The following is a 24,920-nucleotide window of genomic DNA, read 5'->3' as shown; positions in this document are numbered from 1 at the left end:
CCGCCTGCCTGCCTAAAAGCGAGCCGCCGCGCTGCCCGCGGCGACCCGGAAGTGGTTGTCCGGCCGACCAATCGGTGCGCGGCCGACCGGAAGTCCCGCCCACCGCAGCCGAGAGGACAGAGGAAGCCGGAAGCTGCCGGGAGCCGACCCCGGGATCCGGTGAATGAGGAGGGAGAGCGGCGCCTGCCTTCCGAGCCCAAGAGCCGCCGCAGCACGACCGGGAGCAGAGTGGAGCTCCCCGGTGTGAGAGAAGAGTCCAGCACTCCAGGAAGAAGTCGCCCGGTAAGTGGAGCCGGGCCTGGGGGGACTCCGTCGGTACAGACGAAGGGAGGAGGGCGTCGGGGCACATTGCCGGTGCCCGCCCCTCCCCCCTGTGCCATCCTGGTTGCAGGAACCTACCTGGGGGCATTGTGTGTATCTCGAGCCCGTCAAGGCTCCAACGTGAGTGTTGCCAGAAGCGAAGGGAGGGGCGCCGGGACACGCTGTCGGTGTCCGCCCCCCCCCCCCTGCCCCCTCAGCAGCACCCCTTGTGTTTCAGAGCCAGAGAGGCTCTTAGGGGGCATTTCTGGGCAATTCGAGTCCCCAAGAGGGGGACTCCAACTAGAGCCAGAGAGGCTCGAGGCGCTATTTGTTTACCGAGCCCAGAGAGGCTCTAGGGGGCCTGCTGGTTTTGTGAGAGCCCTGAGAAAGGCTCATTGCCCATTTTCGTTTTGAGAGCCCTGAGAGGCTCTGGGGCCCAGTGGTCCTGGAAAGAAGGGCCTGAGAGAGGCTCAGGGCACCAGTTCTTGTCCAGGAGCCCAGCGAGGCTCCGCAGTGCCACAGTGGTGGTTCTTGAGCCCAGAGAGGCTCCAACGTTGCCCTAACTTTCCCTGCACCAGTTGCCCAGCACTTTGTGGGCAACTGCGACGTTTAGGCCCTGACATTGGGACACAGGGACAGTCACAGGTGGTGACTGATCTAAGTTTTGCGCAATGTTATTGCTGCACCTCTGAATGTATTGTTTATGCGTCATGTGCCTTTACACCTCTGAATGAATGTTATGCATTGCATCATGTGTTTTCCTCTTACACCCCTACAGGTATTGTAATACATAGGTGGTTGTTTTCTCCCTAGTACAGGTGGTGCTAGTGAGATCCTGGTTACCAGTAATTACTGGTTGTGCGCTCCATTGTTATATTGTGTGCTATTTTGTGCTAAAGTAATTTTACTTTCTGAAAGTGCTATTTCTGATTCCTGACAGTGGTCCAGGTGGCCCTGTCTTGTACATATCCCCTGTAAATTCTGCCCGTGCCCCTGGCACATTGTAAAGTGTGTGTTTTATCTAATGTGTTTTGGTGTAATACAAAGGCTATTTTTTATATAACCTTGTGTGGAGTTTCCTTTGTGGTGGGCCTTTGGTTGTTGTTGCTGGGGTGCGTGCGCAAATACTTAACTTACATCGCCTCCAAGTTTAGCCTTGCTGCTCGCGCCACGTTACCTAGAGGGTGAGTAGGGGTTATCTTGGCGTGTAACTCCCTTGCCCTGACTTGGGAGTGGTGGTCTCTGACTGACTTTGGCGAAAGCCCTGGCCAGCCGGGGATCCCATTTCCAACATTGGCGGCAAGCGGTGGGATAAGAATTTGTGTTTGCGTTGTACCTTAGTAGTAACTGGCCATACCACAAAACTCTGCATTTAGATGACCACATTTTAGGGGATTGTATTGTTTTGGAAGTTTCATTATTTTCTTCTCCTGAAGAGTGTCATTTGATTGTGTTCAGTACATTTGTCCCCCGCCCTGCTTCCAGAGTTTGGTACCTGTGTCGCTTTTGGTCAGGTTGAGAAGTCAGGGGTGGTAGAAACTGCCTTACCGATCCGAGGGGAGGGTGTGTGTGGATGAATGGTGTGTTTTCCTGGACGCATGAGTATGAGTTCTCTTTGATAAGGAGATTGTTGAAGTTTTGGAATGGTGTCCTCTTACTTCAGATTGTTAAGTCCCCTGTGTTGCACGTGTCTGTGAGCATCTTGCCAAGATGGAGTCTGCTTTTAATGTCTGGGGTCTGTTTTTGCATGAACTGAGAGAGTTTTGCGAAGAGAGAGACATTGCAGTGAATGAGTCAGACACCCAGTCCCAACTGAGGGGTAACCTGATCCAATGGCAGAAGGAGGACTGGGAGCGTGAGCACAGTGAGGAGAGGGCCCGGGTCTCACACCATGAGGGTGGTGGGTCAGAGGGGAGCCCTGAAGAGTCTGAGGAGGAGGGAGAAGATGATAGCACAGGGACGCCAGCAGATAGTGAGGACCCCATAGATAGGGAGTCCCTTGCTGGGTCCAGTTTAGGAGGCAGCGCCTCATCCCTTTCCCTGTCCCCAGAGGAGCTGGAAGATAGGAGGAGAGAAAGGGAGCACCAGCTGGCTTTAGAAAAGCTCAGGTTGGAGCATGCCCAGGCTATGGCACAGCTGGGCATTAGAAGACAACAGCTGGAGGTTAAGAAGCAACAGCTAGAGACCGAGAGGGTCTTAGCGCAGGAAAGGATAGAGGAGGCTGAGAGGGCCTCCACCAGAGGCGAAGTAGCTCTGGAGGGTAGACTATCCCCTGCGCGCAGTGTTGAGTTTCTGGATCCCCCAGGGAGGGTTGGGTCCAGTGGTGGCAGCTATTTAAATCTCAGTCTAGAAAGTCCCAGTTCCCAGAGTATGGTTCCTGTTTCCCCAGAGGAGGAGAATAGGTTGAGGTTTAGGAACCTTAGGAAACCGTCTCATCAGTCTTGGGAAGACTTTGAGGATGACTGTTGTAGAGCCCTGTGTGATTGGGTACGGGAGCCCACGAAATGTGATTGGGACCTATTGCTCGATATGTTTCTCAGAGAGCAGTTGCTCAGTTGTTGTTCACCAGGGTTGCGCCAACACCTGTTAGGGTGTGGATTGTCTGAACCATGTGAGCTGGCAGAGGAAGCAGACCGCTGGGAAGGGACCAGAGGTTCTGTAGAGTCATTGGTGAGTGACTCCAAAAGTAGTGGGTCAGGGATCTTCCAGCCCAGCGTGGTGGAAGAGGCTCAGTGTAGCCCAGCTAGGTCCCTGGTTAGTGAGAAGGGTGTAGGGGCTGACTGCCTGGCTCAGTGGAGCAGGAGTCAGTGGGTGGCTGAGAGCCCCCAGAGGCCCGAAGCCCTGTCTCAGAACCTGGGTGGTTTCTTGAGGGAACACCAGGTTGGGGACCTAGGCTGTCCTGTTAACCCAGTTGAGGAGGATCTCCTAGTGAGTAGAGGACCTGGAGCGTCTGTAACCAGAGCTCCTTTGGTTCTAGAGTCTGGCAGTACCGCTCCGGTAGGGAGGGTACAGGAGTCCAGAGTGAGGAGTGATTGGGGGAGTTTCCCAGTGGAAGGACCAGTGGGTCAGGGACTACCCAGTTGGGCTAGGTTCCCGTGTAGTGACCATGGTAACACCACTTCTGGTCTGGGGGATCGTCACGCACTGTCAGGTGGACAGAGGGCGGGAGATCTGCGCCAGACAGACAGTCACGCAACAGATGTGACATTTGTTAGCCTCAGGGGGATTGCGTGTGAATCCCCAGAAGTCCTGGAGTGCCAGGCAATTGTTCCACCGAAGGTTCTAGACCAGAGGTTGGGAGGCCAGGTTCAGGATCAGCCTGACCTGAAGGGTAGGACGACTGTAACCAGTGTCCTGACCGGTTCTTCTTCCAGAGGAACTTCTCCAGGTGGGAGAGGGCAGACCTCTGGAAGGGGGTGCAGAGGGTGGGAGAGCCCACCTCTGACCCCGGTGCAACCTGAGTGGATAAGTCCTGGGTTGGAATGGCGTTCTAGGGGTACCCCTCGCAGAGGGAGGAGGAACCCTAGAAGAAGAGGTAGGGGGAGGAGAGCCTTCCCCGAGACTCCTGGTCCGCCTGAGGTTGTAGGCCCTAGGCTGGAGTACCAGTGGCAGTCTAGTCCTGTCTTGCAGACAGGAAGAGTGGAAAATGGCTCCTATGTGCCAGGGGTTACTACCCCCCGCTCTGCGAATTGGCATGGACCAGTGGCACCTGGGTGGCCCAGGGCCTGGTCCTGGCCGCGGACAACTTGGGAGTACCAGTGGGGTAGCCCAGTTGGTCCAGACAGTGTGTTTAGAAGGAATCCCATGGGTTCACCGTGGCGTAGAACAGGAGGGTGTCCCTGTAGTTGCGGGCCCGCGTCCGTGTTCTATCGCCCCAAGCAGGGAAGTCCATCACGGTGGTGATCGGTCTACCCTGCGTTTTGGCTGGAAGGGGGTTATGTTGGACTTTGGCCCTTAGGGCAGGTTCACCCCGAGACTTTTTGCTTGAAATGGTGACCTGGAGATGGTGATTTTTGGATTCTGCGCACTTTCACTGTGTCCCAGGGGAAAGTGCGTGCGCACTCTGAGTGCATGTGCTGAGCTAGGCCTGCCCGCCCATAGGAATGCATGGGGAATGTATGTGTCCCTGGCAGTTCCTGATGCGTGGGGTGTACAGGCTTGAGTCTGGTATGTGTGAACTCGTGAGAGTGAATGCTGCGAGACGGTGTATGCAGCATGTATGTGTCTAGTAGCGAAGCGCCATTTCTAGACATGGCTGTACGTGTGCTGTGAGGGTGCTGGCGTGTGATTGGCTGGAGCTGGCTGGCATGCCAGGCTCCAGGAAGTCTGGATGGGTCTGCCCGGTGGTGAGTGGGAGATTAGCATGAGTGATGTGTGGGAGGAGTGTACCTGTGTCCTGGATGGGCTGGGTTTTCCCCACACAATGCTGGCTCCGCCCCCCTGTGGTGTGTCTAATGACCCAAGCCCTGCCAGTGAATAGAGAGGGTGGCTGAGGTAAACAGAGTACTCAAGAACCAGCTGCGACTGGTTCCGCCCCCACTCTGCACCCTCAGACAAAGGAATGCACTGTATAAAAATGGGGCTGTGTCCCCACTGAAGTTGTTCTTTTCCAGGATCCTGAGGGGGGCTGTTGCTGCTGTCGCTGGGCCAGAGGACCGCCACTTGGGGTGTCTCCCTGCCTGGAGACCCAGTGTGCTGGCTCTGGGCCCAGCCTTGTCCCCCCCTGCCTGCCCAAGGACTGCTGGGAATCTGCCCTGCTTGCTGAGGGCACCTGGGAGCGCTTTATTTTACTTATAGCGCTTAAGAGCGCTTTATTTGGCTTGTAGCGCTTGGGAGCGCTGTGCCTTCACCCCAGCGCTGAGAGCGCTTTATTTTGAATTATAGCGCTTGGAGCGCTGTGATTATCTGCCTAGCGCTTGGGAGCGCGCCAATTGCTGTGCAGGTGCCCACCCTGCTCGTGGTGGCCTAGCGAGTGCCTACCTCGCTTTATATTTGCTTTGGCGGGGCGGGTGCCACCCCGCTCCTCGCCGCTTTGTTGTGCCCGTGGTTATCGATCTACGAGGGAGCCCACTCCTCGGATCATCTGGGAAGCCGCCTGCCTGCCTAAAAGCGAGCCGCCGCGCTGCCCGCGGCGACCCGGAAGTGGTTGTCCGGCCGACCAATCGGTGCGCGGCCGACCGGAAGTCCCGCCCACCGCAGCCGAGAGGACAGAGGAAGCCGGAAGCTGCCGGGAGCCGACCCCGGGATCCGGTGAATGAGGAGGGAGAGCGGCGCCTGCCTTCCCAGCCCAAGAGCCGCCGCAGCACGACCGGGAGCAGAGTGGAGCTCCCCGGTGTGAGAGAAGAGTCCAGCACTCCAGGAAGAAGTCGCCCGGTAAGTGGAGCCGGGCCTGGGGGGACTCCGTCGGTACAGACGAAGGGAGGAGGGCGTCGGGGCACATTGCCGGTGCCCGCCCCTCCCCCCTGTGCCATCCTGGTTGCAGGAACCTACCTGGGGGCATTGTGTGTATCTCGAGCCCGTCAAGGCTCCAACGTGAGTGTTGCCAGAAGCGAAGGGAGGGGCGCCGGGACACGCTGTCGGTGTCCGCCCCCCCCCCCTGCCCCCTCAGCAGCACCCCTTGTGTTTCAGAGCCAGAGAGGCTCTTAGGGGGCATTTCTGGGCAATTCGAGTCCCCAAGAGGGGGACTCCAACTAGAGCCAGAGAGGCTCGAGGCGCTATTTGTTTACCGAGCCCAGAGAGGCTCTAGGGGGCCTGCTGGTTTTGTGAGAGCCCTGAGAAAGGCTCATTGCCCATTTTCGTTTTGAGAGCCCTGAGAGGCTCTGGGGCCCAGTGGTCCTGGAAAGAAGGGCCTGAGAGAGGCTCAGGGCACCAGTTCTTGTCCAGGAGCCCAGCGAGGCTCCGCAGTGCCACAGTGGTGGTTCTTGAGCCCAGAGAGGCTCCAACGTTGCCCTAACTTTCCCTGCACCAGTTGCCCAGCACTTTGTGGGCAACTGCGACGTTTAGGCCCTGACATTGGGACACAGGGACAGTCACAGGTGGTGACTGATCTAAGTTTTGCGCAATGTTATTGCTGCACCTCTGAATGTATTGTTTATGCGTCATGTGCCTTTACACCTCTGAATGAATGTTATGCATTGCATCATGTGTTTTCCTCTTACACCCCTACAGGTATTGTAATACATAGGTGGTTGTTTTCTCCCTAGTACAGGTGGTGCTAGTGAGATCCTGGTTACCAGTAATTACTGGTTGTGCGCTCCATTGTTATATTGTGTGCTATTTTGTGCTAAAGTAATTTTACTTTCTGAAAGTGCTATTTCTGATTCCTGACAGTGGTCCAGGTGGCCCTGTCTTGTACATATCCCCTGTAAATTCTGCCCGTGCCCCTGGCACATTGTAAAGTGTGTGTTTTATCTAATGTGTTTTGGTGTAATACAAAGGCTATTTTTTATATAACCTTGTGTGGAGTTTCCTTTGTGGTGGGCCTTTGGTTGTTGTTGCTGGGGTGCGTGCGCAAATACTTAACTTACATCGCCTCCAAGTTTAGCCTTGCTGCTCGCGCCACGTTACCTAGAGGGTGAGTAGGGGTTATCTTGGCGTGTAACTCCCTTGCCCTGACTTGGGAGTGGTGGTCTCTGACTGACTTTGGCGAAAGCCCTGGCCAGCCGGGGATCCCATTTCCAACATTGGCGGCAAGCGGTGGGATAAGGATTTGTGTTTGCCTTGTACCTTAGTAGTAACTGGCCATACCACAAAACTCTGCATTTAGATGACCACATTTTAGGGGATTGTATTGTTTTGGAAGTTTCATTATTTTCTTCTCCTGAAGAGTGTCATTTGATTGTGTTCAGTACATTTGTCCCCCGCCCTGCTTCCAGAGTTTGGTACCTGTGTCGCTTTTGGTCAGGTTGAGAAGTCAGGGGTGGTAGAAACTGCCTTACCGATCCGAGGGGAGGGTGTGTGTGGATGAATGGTGTGTTTTCCTGGACGCATGAGTATGAGTTCTCTTTGATAAGGAGATTGTTGAAGTTTTGGAATGGTGTCCTCTTACTTCAGATTGTTAAGTCCCCTGTGTTGCACGTGTCTGTGAGCATCTTGCCAAGATGGAGTCTGCTTTTAATGTCTGGGGTCTGTTTTTGCATGAACTGAGAGAGTTTTGCGAAGAGAGAGACATTGCAGTGAATGAGTCAGACACCCAGTCCCAACTGAGGGGTAACCTGATCCAATGGCAGAAGGAGGACTGGGAGCGTGAGCACAGTGAGGAGAGGGCCCGGGTCTCACACCATGAGGGTGGTGGGTCAGAGGGGAGCCCTGAAGAGTCTGAGGAGGAGGGAGAAGATGATAGCACAGGGACGCCAGCAGATAGTGAGGACCCCATAGATAGGGAGTCCCTTGCTGGGTCCAGTTTAGGAGGCAGCGCCTCATCCCTTTCCCTGTCCCCAGAGGAGCTGGAAGATAGGAGGAGAGAAAGGGAGCACCAGCTGGCTTTAGAAAAGCTCAGGTTGGAGCATGCCCAGGCTATGGCACAGCTGGGCATTAGAAGACAACAGCTGGAGGTTAAGAAGCAACAGCTAGAGACCGAGAGGGTCTTAGCGCAGGAAAGGATAGAGGAGGCTGAGAGGGCCTCCACCAGAGGCGAAGTAGCTCTGGAGGGTAGACTATCCCCTGCGCGCAGTGTTGAGTTTCTGGATCCCCCAGGGAGGGTTGGGTCCAGTGGTGGCAGCTATTTAAATCTCAGTCTAGAAAGTCCCAGTTCCCAGAGTATGGTTCCTGTTTCCCCAGAGGAGGAGAATAGGTTGAGGTTTAGGAACCTTAGGAAACCGTCTCATCAGTCTTGGGAAGACTTTGAGGATGACTGTTGTAGAGCCCTGTGTGATTGGGTACGGGAGCCCACGAAATGTGATTGGGACCTATTGCTCGATATGTTTCTCAGAGAGCAGTTGCTCAGTTGTTGTTCACCAGGGTTGCGCCAACACCTGTTAGGGTGTGGATTGTCTGAACCATGTGAGCTGGCAGAGGAAGCAGACCGCTGGGAAGGGACCAGAGGTTCTGTAGAGTCATTGGTGAGTGACTCCAAAAGTAGTGGGTCAGGGATCTTCCAGCCCAGCGTGGTGGAAGAGGCTCAGTGTAGCCCAGCTAGGTCCCTGGTTAGTGAGAAGGGTGTAGGGGCTGACTGCCTGGCTCAGTGGAGCAGGAGTCAGTGGGTGGCTGAGAGCCCCCAGAGGCCCGAAGCCCTGTCTCAGAACCTGGGTGGTTTCTTGAGGGAACACCAGGTTGGGGACCTAGGCTGTCCTGTTAACCCAGTTGAGGAGGATCTCCTAGTGAGTAGAGGACCTGGAGCGTCTGTAACCAGAGCTCCTTTGGTTCTAGAGTCTGGCAGTACCGCTCCGGTAGGGAGGGTACAGGAGTCCAGAGTGAGGAGTGATTGGGGGAGTTTCCCAGTGGAAGGACCAGTGGGTCAGGGACTACCCAGTTGGGCTAGGTTCCCGTGTAGTGACCATGGTAACACCACTTCTGGTCTGGGGGATCGTCACGCACTGTCAGGTGGACAGAGGGCGGGAGATCTGCGCCAGACAGACAGTCACGCAACAGATGTGACATTTGTTAGCCTCAGGGGGATTGCGTGTGAATCCCCAGAAGTCCTGGAGTGCCAGGCAATTGTTCCACCGAAGGTTCTAGACCAGAGGTTGGGAGGCCAGGTTCAGGATCAGCCTGACCGGAAGGGTAGGACGACTGTAACCAGTGTCCTGACCGGTTCTTCTTCCAGAGGAACTTCTCCAGGTGGGAGAGGGCAGACCTCTGGAAGGGGGTGCAGAGGGTGGGAGAGCCCACCTCTGACCCCGGTGCAACCTGAGTGGATAAGTCCTGGGTTGGAATGGCGTTCTAGGGGTACCCCTCGCAGAGGGAGGAGGAACCCTAGAAGAAGAGGTAGGGGGAGGAGAGCCTTCCCCGAGACTCCTGGTCCGCCTGAGGTTGTAGGCCCTAGGCTGGAGTACCAGTGGCAGTCTAGTCCTGTCTTGCAGACAGGAAGAGTGGAAAATGGCTCCTATGTGCCAGGGGTTACTACCCCCCGCTCTGCGAATTGGCATGGACCAGTGGCACCTGGGTGGCCCAGGGCCTGGTCCTGGCCGCGGACAACTTGGGAGTACCAGTGGGGTAGCCCAGTTGGTCCAGACAGTGTGTTTAGAAGGAATCCCATGGGTTCACCGTGGCGTAGAACAGGAGGGTGTCCCTGTAGTTGCGGGCCCGCGTCCGTGTTCTATCGCCCCAAGCAGGGAAGTCCATCACGGTGGTGATCGGTCTACCCTGCGTTTTGGCTGGAAGGGGGTTATGTTGGACTTTGGCCCTTAGGGCAGGTTCACCCCGAGACTTTTTGCTTGAAATGGTGACCTGGAGATGGTGATTTTTGGATTCTGCGCACTTTCACTGTGTCCCAGGGGAAAGTGCGTGCGCACTCTGAGTGCATGTGCTGAGCTAGGCCTGCCCGCCCATAGGAATGCATGGGGAATGTATGTGTCCCTGGCAGTTCCTGATGCGTGGGGTGTACAGGCTTGAGTCTGGTATGTGTGAACTCGTGAGAGTGAATGCTGCGAGACGGTGTATGCAGCATGTATGTGTCTAGTAGCGAAGCGCCATTTCTAGACATGGCTGTACGTGTGCTGTGAGGGTGCTGGCGTGTGATTGGCTGGAGCTGGCTGGCATGCCAGGCTCCAGGAAGTCTGGATGGGTCTGCCCGGTGGTGAGTGGGAGATTAGCATGAGTGATGTGTGGGAGGAGTGTACCTGTGTCCTGGATGGGCTGGGTTTTCCCCACACAATGCTGGCTCCGCCCCCCTGTGGTGTGTCTAATGACCCAAGCCCTGCCAGTGAATAGAGAGGGTGGCTGAGGTAAACAGAGTACTCAAGAACCAGCTGCGACTGGTTCCGCCCCCACTCTGCACCCTCAGACAAAGGAATGCACTGTATAAAAATGGGGCTGTGTCCCCACTGAAGTTGTTCTTTTCCAGGATCCTGAGGGGGGCTGTTGCTGCTGTCGCTGGGCCAGAGGACCGCCACTTGGGGTGTCTCCCTGCCTGGAGACCCAGTGTGCTGGCTCTGGGCCCAGCCTTGTCCCCCCCTGCCTGCCCAAGGACTGCTGGGAATCTGCCCTGCTTGCTGAGGGCACCTGGGAGCGCTTTATTTTACTTATAGCGCTTAAGAGCGCTTTATTTGGCTTGTAGCGCTTGGGAGCGCTGTGCCTTCACCCCAGCGCTGAGAGCGCTTTATTTTGAATTATAGCGCTTGGAGCGCTGTGATTATCTGCCTAGCGCTTGGGAGCGCGCCAATTGCTGTGCAGGTGCCCACCCTGCTCGTGGTGGCCTAGCGAGTGCCTACCTCGCTTTATATTTGCTTTGGCGGGGCGGGTGCCACCCCGCTCCTCGCCGCTTTGTTGTGCCCGTGGTTATCGATCTACGAGGGAGCCCACTCCTCGGATCATCTGGGAAGCCGCCTGCCTGCCTAAAAGCGAGCCGCCGCGCTGCCCGCGGCGACCCGGAAGTGGTTGTCCGGCCGACCAATCGGTGCGCGGCCGACCGGAAGTCCCGCCCACCGCAGCCGAGAGGACAGAGGAAGCCGGAAGCTGCCGGGAGCCGACCCCGGGATCCGGTGAATGAGGAGGGAGAGCGGCGCCTGCCTTCCCAGCCCAAGAGCCGCCGCAGCACGACCGGGAGCAGAGTGGAGCTCCCCGGTGTGAGAGAAGAGTCCAGCACTCCAGGAAGAAGTCGCCCGGTAAGTGGAGCCGGGCCTGGGGGGACTCCGTCGGTACAGACGAAGGGAGGAGGGCGTCGGGGCACATTGCCGGTGCCCGCCCCTCCCCCCTGTGCCATCCTGGTTGCAGGAACCTACCTGGGGGCATTGTGTGTATCTCGAGCCCGTCAAGGCTCCAACGTGAGTGTTGCCAGAAGCGAAGGGAGGGGCGCCGGGACACGCTGTCGGTGTCCGCCCCCCCCCTGCCCCCTCAGCAGCACCCCTTGTGTTTCAGAGCCAGAGAGGCTCTTAGGGGGCATTTCTGGGCAATTCGAGTCCCCAAGAGGGGGACTCCAACTAGAGCCAGAGAGGCTCGAGGCGCTATTTGTTTACCGAGCCCAGAGAGGCTCTAGGGGGCCTGCTGGTTTTGTGAGAGCCCTGAGAAAGGCTCATTGCCCATTTTCGTTTTGAGAGCCCTGAGAGGCTCTGGGGCCCAGTGGTCCTGGAAAGAAGGGCCTGAGAGAGGCTCAGGGCACCAGTTCTTGTCCAGGAGCCCAGCGAGGCTCCGCAGTGCCACAGTGGTGGTTCTTGAGCCCAGAGAGGCTCCAACGTTGCCCTAACTTTCCCTGCACCAGTTGCCCAGCACTTTGTGGGCAACTGCGACGTTTAGGCCCTGACATTGGGACACAGGGACAGTCACAGGTGGTGACTGATCTAAGTTTTGCGCAATGTTATTGCTGCACCTCTGAATGTATTGTTTATGCGTCATGTGCCTTTACACCTCTGAATGAATGTTATGCATTGCATCATGTGTTTTCCTCTTACACCCCTACAGGTATTGTAATACATAGGTGGTTGTTTTCTCCCTAGTACAGGTGGTGCTAGTGAGATCCTGGTTACCAGTAATTACTGGTTGTGCGCTCCATTGTTATATTGTGTGCTATTTTGTGCTAAAGTAATTTTACTTTCTGAAAGTGCTATTTCTGATTCCTGACAGTGGTCCAGGTGGCCCTGTCTTGTACATATCCCCTGTAAATTCTGCCCGTGCCCCTGGCACATTGTAAAGTGTGTGTTTTATCTAATGTGTTTTGGTGTAATACAAAGGCTATTTTTTATATAACCTTGTGTGGAGTTTCCTTTGTGGTGGGCCTTTGGTTGTTGTTGCTGGGGTGCGTGCGCAAATACTTAACTTACATCGCCTCCAAGTTTAGCCTTGCTGCTCGCGCCACGTTACCTAGAGGGTGAGTAGGGGTTATCTTGGCGTGTAACTCCCTTGCCCTGACTTGGGAGTGGTGGTCTCTGACTGACTTTGGCGAAAGCCCTGGCCAGCCGGGGATCCCATTTCCAACAGAGACCATCTGCACCGCCGGTACTAGGATATAATCGAGTCTCGAGAGACTCCCATGAGCTTCTGAGTAAAAGGTGTACTGGAGCTGTCCAGGGTGCAGTTGCATCCAACAATCCATTATTTACAACAAGGGGTGGTGATGGACAGAGTCTCTGAATTCAGCACAGTACTCTCACCCAGTCAAGAGATCAGGGCTAGATCCAACACCGTTTTTTAGCTCATTGCACCATCCCAGTTTCAGAACCTGGCTGTATGCGAATTAGTCTGTCCCTGGCCCAGTGCATCATGGGAACAGGGCAGACCAGACTACAAAAGCCAATTCTTACACTGGGAAGGAAACAAGCTTCCGGGGACCGGTTTCTGGCATTACAGCCGTCTTCGGCCCGGCTTGCTTGAATCCTGATGGTGCAATGAGCAAGGGACTCACATCTGAGTATACCCTTCCACGCTTAGGGTGGACAAAATTATTTACAACAAGGGGTGGTGATGGACAGAGTCTCTGAATTCAGCACAGTACTCTCACCGAGTCAAGAGATCAGGGCTAGATCCAACACTGTTTTTTAGCTCATTGCACCATCCCAGTTTCAGAACCTGGCTGTATGCAAATTAGTCTGTCCCTGGCCCAGTGCATCATGGGAACAGGGCAGACCAGACTACAAAAGCCAATTCTTACACTGGGAAGGAAACAAGCTTCCGGGGACCGGTTTCTGGCATTACAGCCGTCTTCGGCCCGGCTTGCTTGAATCCTGATGGTGCAATGAGCAAGGGACTCACATCTGAGTATACCCTTCCACGCTTAGGGTGGACAAAATTATTTACAACAAGGGGTGGTGATGAACAGAGTCTCTGAATTAAGCAGAGTACTCTCACCCAGTCAATAGATCAGGGCTAGATCCAACACCGTTTTTTAGCTCATTGCACCATCCCAGTTTCAGAACCTGGCTGTATGCAAATTAGTCTGTCCCTGGCCCAGTGCATCATGGGAACAGGGCAGACCAGACTACAAAAGCCAATTCTTACACTGGGAAGGAAACAAGCTTCCGGGGACCGGTTTCTGGCATTACAGCCGTCTTCGGCCGGGCTTGCTTGAATCCTGATGGTGCAATGAGCAAGGGACTCACATCTGAGTATACCCTTCCACGCTTAGGGTGGACAAAATTATTTACAACAAGGGGTGGTGATGGACAGAGTCACCACCCCCTTTTCTGAATCGTTTTTGGCCACTATAGGTGTGGCAGGGTATACTCAGACATGAGTCCCTCTCTCACTGCTCCATCAGGATTCAAGCAAGCCGGGCCGAAGAGGCTGAAATGCCAGAAACCGGTGCCCGGTAGCTTGTCTCCTTTCTGGTGAAGAATTGGCTTGGTAGTTTGGTCTGCCCTGTTCCCATGATGCACTGGGCCAGGGACAGACTAATTTGCATATAGCCAGGTTCTGAGCTGGGATGGGGCAGTGAGATAAATAACGGTGATGGATCAAGCCCTGATCTTTGGACTGGGTAAGAGTGGTCTGCTTAATTCAGACACTCTGTTCATCACCACCCCCTTTTCTGAATCGTTTTTGGCCACTATAGGTGTGGCAGGGTATACTCAGACATGAGTCCCTCTCTCACTGCTCCATCAGGATTCAAGCAAGCCGGGCCGAAGAGGCTGAAATGCCAGAAACCGGTCCCCGGTAGCTTGTCTCCTTTCTGGTGAAGAATTGGCTTGGTAGTTTGGTCTGCCCTGTTCCCATGATGCACTGGGCCAGGGAAAGACTAATTTGCATATAGCCAGGTTCTGAGCTGGGATGGGGCAGTGAGATAAATAACGGTGATGGATCAAGCCCTGATCTTTGGACTGGGTAAGAGTGGTCTGCTTAATTCAGACACTCTGTTCATCACCACCCCCTTTTCTGAATCGTTTTTGGCCACTATAGGTGTGGCAGGGTATACTCAGACATGAGTCCCTCTCTCACTGCTCCATCAGGATTCAAGCAAGCCGGGCCGAAGAGGCTGAAATGCCAGAAACCGGTCCCCGGTAGCTTGTCTCCTTTCTGGTGAAGAATTGGCTTGGTAGTTTGGTCTGCCCTGTTCCCATGATGCACTGGGCCAGGGACAGACTAATTTGCATATAGCCAGGTTCTGAGCTGGGATGGGGCAGTGAGATAAATAACGGTGATGGATCAAGCCCTGATCTTTGGACTGGGTAAGAGTGGTCTGCTTAATTCAGACACTCTGTTCATCACCACCCCCTTTTCTGAATCGTTTTTGGCCACTATAGGTGTGGCAGGGTATACTCAGACATGAGTCCCTCTCTCACTGCTCCATCAGGATTCAAGCAAGCCGGGCCGAAGAGGCTGAAATGCCAGAAACCGGTCCCCGGTAGCTTGTCTCCTTTCTGGTGAAGAATTGGCTTGGTAGTTTGGTCTGCCCTGTTCCCATGATGCACTGGGCCAGGGAAAGACTAATTTGCATATAGCCAGGTTCTGAGCTGGGATGGGGCAGTGAGATAAATAACGGTGATGGATCAAGCCCTGATCTTTGGACTGGGTAAGAGTGGTCTGCTTAATTCAGACACTCTGTTCATCACCACCCCCTTTTCTGAATCGTTTTTGGCCACTATAGGTGTGGCAGGGTATACTCAGACATGAGTCCCTCTCTCACTGCTCCATCAGGATTCAAGCAAGCCGGGCCGAAGAGGCTGAAATGCCAGAAACCGGTCCCCGGTAGCTTGTCTCCTTTCTGGTGAAGAATTGGCTTGGTAGTTTGGTCTTCCCTGTTCCCATGATGCACTGGGCCAGGGACAGACTAATTTGCATATAGCCAGGTTCTGAGCTGGGATGGGGCAGTGAGATAAATAACGGTGATGGATCAAGCCCTGATCTTTGGACTGGGTAAGAGTGGTCTGCTTAATTCAGACACTCTGTTCATCACCACCCCCTTTTCTGAATCGTTTTTGGCCACTATAGGTGTGGCAGGGTATACTCAGACATGAGTCCCTCTCTCACTGCTCCATCAGGATTCAAGCAAGCCGGGCCGAAGAGGCTGTAATGCCAGAAACCAGTGCCCGGTAGCTTGTCTCCTTTCTGGTGAAGAATTGGCTTGGTAGTTTGGTCTGCCCTGTTCCCATGATGCACTGGGCCAGGGAAAGACTAATTTGCATATAGCCAGGTTCTGAGCTGGGATGGGGCAGTGAGATAAATAACGGTGATGGATCAAGCCCTGATCTTTGGACTGGGTAAGAGTGGTCTGCTTAATTCAGACACTCTGTTCATCACCACCCCCTTTTCTGAATCGTTTTTGGCCACTATAGGTGTGGCAGGGTATACTCAGACATGAGTCCCTCTCTCACTGCTCCATCAGGATTCAAGCAAGCCGGGCCGAAGAGGCTGAAATGCCAGAAACCGGTCCCCGTAGCTTGTCTCCTTTCTCGTGAAGAATTGGCTTGGTAGTTTGGTCTGCCCTGTTCCCATGATGCACTGGGCCAGGGACAGACTAATTTGCATATAGACAGGTTCTGAGCTGGGATGGGGCAGTGAGATAAATAACGGTGATGGATCAAGCCCTGATCTTTGGACTGGGTAAGAGTGGTCTGCTTAATTCAGACACTCTGTTCATCACCACCCCCTTTTCTGAATCGTTTTTGGCCACTATAGGTGTGGCAGGGTATACTCAGACATGAGTCCCTCTCTCACTGCTCCATCAGGATTCAAGCAAGCCGGGCCGAAGAGGCTGAAATGCCAGAAACCGGTCCCCGGTAGCTTGTCTCCTTTCTGGTGAAGAATTGGCTTGGTAGTTTGGTCTGCCCTGTTCCCATGATGCACTGGGCCAGGGACAGACTAATTTGCATATAGCCAGGTTCTGAGCTGGGATGGGGCAGTGAGATAAATAACGGTGATGGATCAAGCCCTGATCTTTGGACTGGGTAAGAGTGGTCTGCTTAATTCAGACACTCTGTTCATCACCACCCCCTTTTCTGAATCGTTTTTGGCCACTATAGGTGTGGCAGGGTATACTCAGACATGAGTCCCTCTCTCACTGCTCCATCAGGATTCAAGCAAGCCGGGCCAAAGAGGCTGAAATGCCAGAAACCGGTCCCTGGTAGCTTGTCTCCTTTCTGGTGAAGAATTGGCTTGGTAGTTTGGTCTGCCCTGTTCCCATGATGCACTGGGCCAGGGACAGACTAATTTGCATATAGCCAGGTTCTGAGCTGGGATGGGGCAGTGAGATAAATAACGGTGATGGATCAAGCCCTGATCTTTGGACTGGGTAAGAGTGGTCTGCTTAATTCAGACACTCTGTTCATCACCACCCCCTTTTCTGAATCGTTTTTGGCCACTATAGGTGTGGCAGGGTATACTCAGACATGAGTCCCTCTCTCACTGCTCCATCAGGATTCAAGCAAGCCGGGCCGAAGAGGCTGAAATGCCAGAAACCGGTCCCCGGTAGCTTGTCTCCTTTCTCGTGAAGAATTGGCTTGGTAGTTTGGTCTGCCCTGTTCCCATGATGCACTGGGCCAGGGACAGACTAATTTGCATATAGACAGGTTCTGAGCTGGGATGGGGCAGTGAGATAAATAACGGTGATGGATCAAGCCCTGATCTTTGGACTGGGTAAGAGTGGTCTGCTTAATTCAGACACTCTGTTCATCACCACCCCCTTTTCTGAATCGTTTTTGGCCACTATAGGTGTGGCAGGGTATACTCAGACATGAGTCCCTCTCTCACTGCTCCATCAGGATTCAAGCAAGCCGGGCCGAAGAGGCTGAAATGCCAGAAACCGGTCCCCGGTAGCTTGTCTCCTTTCTGGTGAAGAATTGGCTTGGTAGTTTGGTCTGCCCTGTTCCCATGATGCACTGGGCCAGGGACAGACTAATTTGCATATAGCCAGGTTCTGAGCTGGGATGGGGCAGTGAGATAAATAACGGTGATGGATCAAGCCCTGATCTTTGGACTGGGTAAGAGTGGTCTGCTTAATTCAGACACTCTGTTCATCACCACCCCCTTTTCTGAATCGTTTTTGGCCACTATAGGTGTGGCAGGGTATACTCAGACATGAGTCCCTCTCTCACTGCTCCATCAGGATTCAAGCAAGCCGGGCCAAAGAGGCTGAAATGCCAGAAACCGGTCCCTGGTAGCTTGTCTCCTTTCTGGTGAAGAATTGGCTTGGTAGTTTGGTCTGCCCTGTTCCCATGATGCACTGGGCCAGGGACAGACTAATTTGCATATAGCCAGGTTCTGAGCTGGGATGGGGCAGTGAGATAAATAACTGTGATGGATCAAGCCCTGATCTTTGGACTGGGTAAGAGTGGTCTGCTTAATTCAGACACTTTGTTCATCACCACCCCCTTTTCTGAATCGTTTTTGGCCACTATAGGTGTGGCAGGGTATACTCAGACATGAGTCCCTCTCTCACTGCTCCATCAGGATTCAAGCAAGCCGGGCCGAAGAGGCTGAAATGCCAGAAACCGGTCCCCGGTAGCTTGTCTCCTTTCTGGTGAAGAATTGGCTTGGTAGTTTGGTCTGCCCTGTTCCCATGATGCACTGGGCCAGGGAAAGACTAATTTGCATATAGCCAGGTTCTGAGCTGGGATGGGGCAGTGAGATAAATAACGGTGATGGATCAAGCCCTGATCTTTGGACTGGGTAAGAGTGGTCTGCTTAATTCAGACACTCTGTTCATCACCACCCCCTTTTCTGAATCGTTTTTGGCCACTATAGGTGTGGCAGGGTATACTCAGACATGAGTCCCTCTCTCACTGCTCCATCAGGATTCAAGCAAGCCGGGCCGAAGAGGCTGAAATGCCAGAAACCGGTCCCCGGTAGCTTGTCTCCTTTCTGGTGAAGAATTGGCTTGGTAGTTTGGTCTTCCCTGTTCCCATGATGCACTGGGCCAGGGACAGACTAATTTGCATATAGCCAGGTTCTGAGCTGGGATGGGGCAGTGAGATAAATAACGGTGATGGATCAAGCCCTGATCTTTGGACTGGGTAAGAGTGGTCTGCTTAATTCAGACACTCTGTTCATCACCACCCCCTTTTCTGAATCGTTTTTGGCCACTATAGGTGTGGCAGGGTATACTCAGACATGAGTCCCTCTCTCACTGCTCCATCAGGATTCAAGCAAGCCGGGCCGAAGAGGCTGTAATGCCAGAAACCGGTGCCCGGTAGCGTGTCTCCTTTCTGGTGAAGAATTGGCTTGGTAGTTTGGTCTGCCCTGTTCCCATGATGCACTGGGCCAGGGAAAGACTAATTTGCATATAGCCAGGTTCTGAGCTGGGATGGGGCAGTGAGATAAATAACGGTGATGGATCAAGCCCTGATCTTTGGACTGGGTAAGAGTGGTCTGCTTAATTCAGACACTCTGTTCATCACCACCCCCTTTTCTGAATCGTTTTTGGCCACTATAGGTGTGGCAGGGTATACTCAGACATGAGTCCCTCTCTCACTGCTCCATCAGGATTCAAGCAAGCCGGGCCGAAGAGGCTGAAATGCCAGAAACCGGTCCCCGGTAGCTTGTCTCCTATCTCGTGAAGAATTGGCTTGGTAGTTTGGTCTGCCCTGTTCCCATGATGCACTGGGCCAGGGACAGACTAATTTGCATATAGACAGGTTCTGAGCTGGGATGGGGCAGTGAGATAAATAACGGTGATGGATCAAGCCCTGATCTTTGGACTGGGTAAGAGTGGTCTGCTTAATTCAGACACTCTGTTCATCACCACCCCCTTTTCTGAATCGTTTTTGGCCACTATAGGTGTGGCAGGGTATACTCAGACATGAGTCCCTCTCTCACTGCTCCATCAGGATTCAAGCAAGCCGGGCCGAAGAGGCTGAAATGCCAGAAACCGGTCCCCGGTAGCTTGTCTCCTTTCTGGTGAAGAATTGGCTTGGTAGTTTGGTCTGCCCTGTTCCCATGATGCACTGGGCCAGGGACAGACTAATTTGCATATAGCCAGGTTCTGAGCTGGGATGGGGCAGTGAGATAAATAACGGTGATGGATCAAGCCCTGATCTTTGGACTGGGTAAGAGTGGTCTGCTTAATTCAGACACTCTGTTCATCACCACCCCCTTTTCTGAATCGTTTTTGGCCACTATAGGTGTGGCAGGGTATACTCAGACATGAGTCCCTCTCTCACTGCTCCATCAGGATTCAAGCAAGCCGGGCCGAAGAGGCTGAAATGCCAGAAACCGGTCCCCGGTAGCCTGTCTCCTTTCTGGTGAAGAATTGGCTTGGTAGTTTGGTCTGCCCTGTTCCCATGATGCACTGGGCCAGGGACAGACTAATTTGCATATAGCCAGGTTCTGAGCTGGGATGGGGCAGTGAGATAAATAACGGTGATGGATCAAGCCCTGATCTTTGGACTGGGTAAGAGTGGTCTGCTTAATTCAGACACTCTGTTCATCACCACCCCCTTTTCTGAATCGTTTTTGGCCACTATAGGTGTGGCAGGGTATACTCAGACATGAGTCCCTCTCTCACTGCTCCATCAGGATTCAAGCAAGCCGGGCCGAAGAGGCTGAAATGCCAGAAACCGGTCCCCGGTAGCTTGTCTCCTATCTCGTGAAGAATTGGCTTGGTAGTTTGGTCTGCCCTGTTCCCATGATGCACTGGGCCAGGGACAGACTAATTTGCATATAGACAGGTTCTGAGCTGGGATGGGGCAGTGAGATAAATAACGGTGATGGATCAAGCCCTGATCTTTGGACTGGGTAAGAGTGGTCTGCTTAATTCAGACACTCTGTTCATCACCACCCCCTTTTCTGAATCGTTTTTGGCCACTATAGGTGTGGCAGGGTATACTCAGACATGAGTCCCTCTCTCACTGCTCCATCAGGATTCAAGCAAGCCGGGCCGAAGAGGCTGAAATGCCAGAAACCGGTCCCCGGTAGCTTGTCTCCTTTCTGGTGAAGAATTGGCTTGGTAGTTTGGTCTGCCCTGTTCCCATGATGCACTGGGCCAGGGACAGACTAATTTGCATATAGCCAGGTTCTGAGCTGGGATGGGGCAGTGAGATAAATAACGGTGATGGATCAAGCCCTGATCTTTGGACTGGGTAAGAGTGGTCTGCTTAATTCAGACACTCTGTTCATCACCACCCCCTTTTCTGAATCGTTTTTGGCCACTATAGGTGTGGCAGGGTATACTCAGACATGAGTCCCTCTCTCACTGCTCCATCAGGATTCAAGCAAGCCGGGCCGAAGAGGCTGAAATGCCAGAAACCGGTCCCCGGTAGCCTGTCTCCTTTCTGGTGAAGAATTGGCTTGGTAGTTTGGTCTGCCCTGTTCCCATGATGCACTGGGCCAGGGACAGACTAATTTGCATATAGCCAGGTTCTGAGCTGGGATGGGGCAGTGAGATAAATAACGGTGATGGATCAAGCCCTGATCTTTGGACTGGGTAAGAGTGGTCTGCTTAATTCAGACACTCTGTTCATCACCACCCCCTTTTCTGAATCGTTTTTGGCCACTATAGGTGTGGCAGGGTATACTCAGACATGAGTCCCTCTCTCACTGCTCCATCAGGATTCAAGCAAGCCGGGCCGAAGAGGCTGAAATGCCAGAAACCGGTCCCCGGTAGCTTGTCTCCTTTCTGGTGAAGAATTGGCTTGGTAGTTTGGTCTGCCCTGTTCCCATGATGCACTGGGCCAGGGACAGACTAATTTGCATATAGCCAGGTTCTGAGCTGGGATGGGGCAGTGAGATAAATAACGGTGATGGATCAAGCCCTGATCTTTGGACTGGGTAAGAGTGGTCTGCCTAATTCAGACACTCTGTTCATCACCACCCCCTTTTCTGAATCGTTTTTGGCCACTATAGGTGTGGCAGGGTATACTCAGACATGAGTCCCTCTCTCACTGCTCCATCAGGATTCAAGCAAGCCGGGCCGAAGAGGCTGAAATGCCAGAAACCGGTCCCCGGTAGCTTGTCTCCTTTCTGGTGAAGAATTGGCTTGGTAGTTTGGTCTGCCCTGTTCCCATGATGCACTGGGCCAGGGACAGACTAATTTGCATATAGCCAGGTTCTGAGCTGGGATGGGGCAGTGAGATAAATAACGGTGATGGATCAAGCCCTGATCTTTGGACTGGGTAAGAGTGGTCTGCTTAATTCAGACACTCTGTTCATCACCACCCCATTTTCTGAATCGTTTTTGGCCACTATAGGTGTGGCAGGGTATACTCAGACATGAGTCCCTCTCTCACTGCTCCATCAGGATTCAAGCAAGCCGGGCCGAAGAGGCTGAAATGCCAGAAACCGGTCCCCGGTAGCTTGTCTCCTTTCTGGTGAAGAATTGGCTTGGTAGTTTGGTCTGCCCTGTTCCCATGATGCACTGGGCCAGGGACAGACTAATTTGCATATAGCCAGGTTCTGAGCTGGGATGGGGCAGTGAGATAAATAACGGTGATGGATCAAGCCCTGATCTTTGGACTGGGTAAGAGTGGTCTGCTTAATTCAGACACTCTGTTCATCACCACCCCCTTTTCTGAATCGTTTTTGGCCACTATAGGTGTGGCAGGGTATACTCAGACATGAGTCCCTCTCTCACTGCTCCATCAGAATTCAAGCAAGCCGGGCCGAAGAGGCTGAAATGCCAGAAACCGGTCCCCGGTAGCTTGTCTCCTTTCTGGTGAAGAATTGGCTTGGTAGTTTGGTCTGCCCTGTTCCCATGATGCACTGGGCCAGGGACAGACTAATTTGCATATAGCCAGGTTCTGAGCTGGGATGGGGCAGTGAGATAAATAACGGTGATGGATCAAGCCCTGATCTTTGGACTGGGTAAGAGTGGTCTGCTTAATTCAGACACTCTGTTCATCACCACCCCCTTTTCTGAATCGTTTTTGGCCACTATAGGTGTGGCAGGGTATACTCAGACATGAGTCCCTCTCTCACTGCTCCATCAGGATTCAAGCAAGCCGGGCCGAAGAGGCTGAAATGCCAGAAACCGGTCCCCGGTAGCTTGTCTCCTTTCTGGTGAAGAATTGGCTTGGTAGTTTGGTCAGCCCTGTTCCCATGATGCACTGGGCCAGGGACAGACTAATTTGCATATAGCCAGGTTCTGAGCTGGGATGGGGCAGTGAGATAAATAACGGTGATGGATCAAGCCCTGATCTTTGGACTGGGTAAGAGTGGTCTGCTTAATTCAGACACTCTGTTCCTCACCACCCCCTTTTCTGAATCGTTTTTGGCCACTATAGGTGAGGCAGGGTATACTCAGACATGAGTCCCTCTCTCACTGCTCCATCAGGATTCAAGCAAGCCGGGCCGAAGAGGCTGAAATGCCAGAAACCGGTCCCCGGTAGCTTGTCTCCTTTCTGGTTAAGAATTGGCTTGGTAGTTTGGTCTGCCCTGTTCCCATGATGTACTGGGCCAGGGACAGACTAATTTGCATATAGCCAGGTTCTGAGCTGGGATGGGGCAGTGAGATAAATAACGGTGATGGATCAAGCCCTGATCTTTGGACTGGGTAAGAGTGGTCTGCTTAATTCAGACACTCTGTTCATCACCACCCCCTTTTCTGAATCGTTTTTGGCCACTATAGGTGTGGCAGGGTATACTCAGACATGAGTCCCTCTCTCACTGCTCCATCAGGATTCAAGCAAGCCGGGCCGAAGAGGCTGAAATGCCAGAAACCGGTCCCCGGTAGCTTGTCTCCTTTCTGGTGAAGAATTGGCTTGGTAGTTTGGTCTGCCCTGTTCCCATGATGCACTGGGCCAGGGACAGACTAATTTGCATATAGCCAGGTTCTGAGCTGGGATGGGGCAGTGAGATAAATAACGGTGATGGATCAAGCCCTGATCTTTGGACTGGGTAAGAGTGGTCTGCTTAATTCAGACACTCTGTTCATCACCACCCCCTTTTCTGAATCGTTTTTGGCCACTATAGGTGTGGCAGGGTATACTCAGACATGAGTCCCTCTCTCACTGCTCCATCAGGATTCAAGCAAGCCGGGCCGAAGAGGCTGAAATGCCAGAAACCGGTCCCCGGTAGCTTGTCTCCTTTCTGGTGAAGAATTGGCTTGGTAGTTTGGTCTGCCCTGTTCCCATGATGCACTGGGCCAGGGACAGACTAATTTGCATATAGCCAGGTTCTGAGCTGGGATGGGGCAGTGAGATAAATAACGGTGATGGATCAAGCCCTGATCTTTGGACTGGGTAAGAGTGGTCTGCTTAATTCAGACACTCTGTTCATCACCCCCCTTTTCTGAATCGTTTTTGGCCACTATAGGTGTGGCAGGGTATACTCAGACATGAGTCCCTCTCTCACTGCTCCATCAGGATTCAAGCAAGCCGGGCCGAAGAGGCTGAAATGCCAGAAACCGGTCCCCGGTAGCTTGTCTCCTTTCTGGTGAAGAATTGGCTTGGTAGTTTGGTCAGCCCTCTTCCCATGATGCACTGGGCCAGGGACAGACTAATTTGCATATAGCCAGGTTCTGAGCTGGGATGGGGCAGTGAGATAAATAACGGGTATGGATCAAGCCCTGATCTTTGGACTGGGTAAGAGTGGTCTGCTTAATTCAGACACTCTGTTCATCACCACCCCCTTTTCTGAATCGTTTTTGGCCACTATAGGTGTGGCAGGGTATACTCAGACATGAGTCCCTCTCTCACTACTCCATCAGGATTCAAGCAAGCCGGGCCGAAGAGGCTGAAATGCCAGAAACCGGTCCCCGGTAGCTTGTCTCCTTTCCGGTGAAGAATTGGCTTGGTAGTTTGGTCTGCCCTGTTCCCATGATGCACTGGGCCAGGGACAGACTAATTTGCATATAGCCAGGTTCTGAGCTGGGATGGGGCAGTGAGATAAATAACGGTGATGGATCAAGCCCTGATCTTTGGACTGGGTAAGAGTGGTCTGCTTAATTCAGACACTCTGTTCATCACCACCCCCTTTTCTGAATCACCTCCAACAATCCACCAGACCCAACATGTCTAAAAAATTTCCCAGCCATAGCTGCAATGCGGGAAGGAGTCTGGGGCGGCTGCGATTCTCCTCCCCATGAACAACGGAATTAAAATCGCCACCCACTACCAATAAGCCGTCAGGAAACTCCAGAACCACCCTACCCAAATCAGTGAACGTGGTGGACTGTGGACCAGGCGGAACATACACAGACAATATGGAGATCGTCTTCCCCTCCCACCTACCCGTAATAGCCGCATAGCGGCATCTATCATCCAGCACCGTGCCATCTATCTCCAGGGGGAGGGAGTTCCTGACCAGGATGCCCGCCCCCCTCGACCCAGTGGTAAATCCGGAATGGGCCACCAACCGGTAACCCCGTCTATTCAGTGCTTGGCACGTATTTCCTACTAAATGTGTCTCTTGGAGCAAAACTACATCTGGGGAGCATCGCTTCAAATATTGCAGTACTATCCCCCGTTTTATCCTATCACCAAGACCGTTGACGTTCCAGCTCAATACCCTCAGCCCCCTAGCCCCCATCCCAGAAGTGAACATTCTGCCCCCGTCACGAAACAGGCACATAGGAGCAGATATGGAACAAAGCGCAGCCTCGATACAAACAAGAAAGAAAAGGCCCCCCCATCACCCCCAAAGAACCCTCAAAACACACACCC

This window comes from Lissotriton helveticus, chromosome 3_1, assembly GCF_964261635.1.
Source record: "Lissotriton helveticus chromosome 3_1, aLisHel1.1, whole genome shotgun sequence".
Classification (NCBI taxonomy): domain Eukaryota; kingdom Metazoa; phylum Chordata; class Amphibia; order Caudata; family Salamandridae; genus Lissotriton; species Lissotriton helveticus.
Note: the sequence above shows the minus strand (reverse complement) of the source record.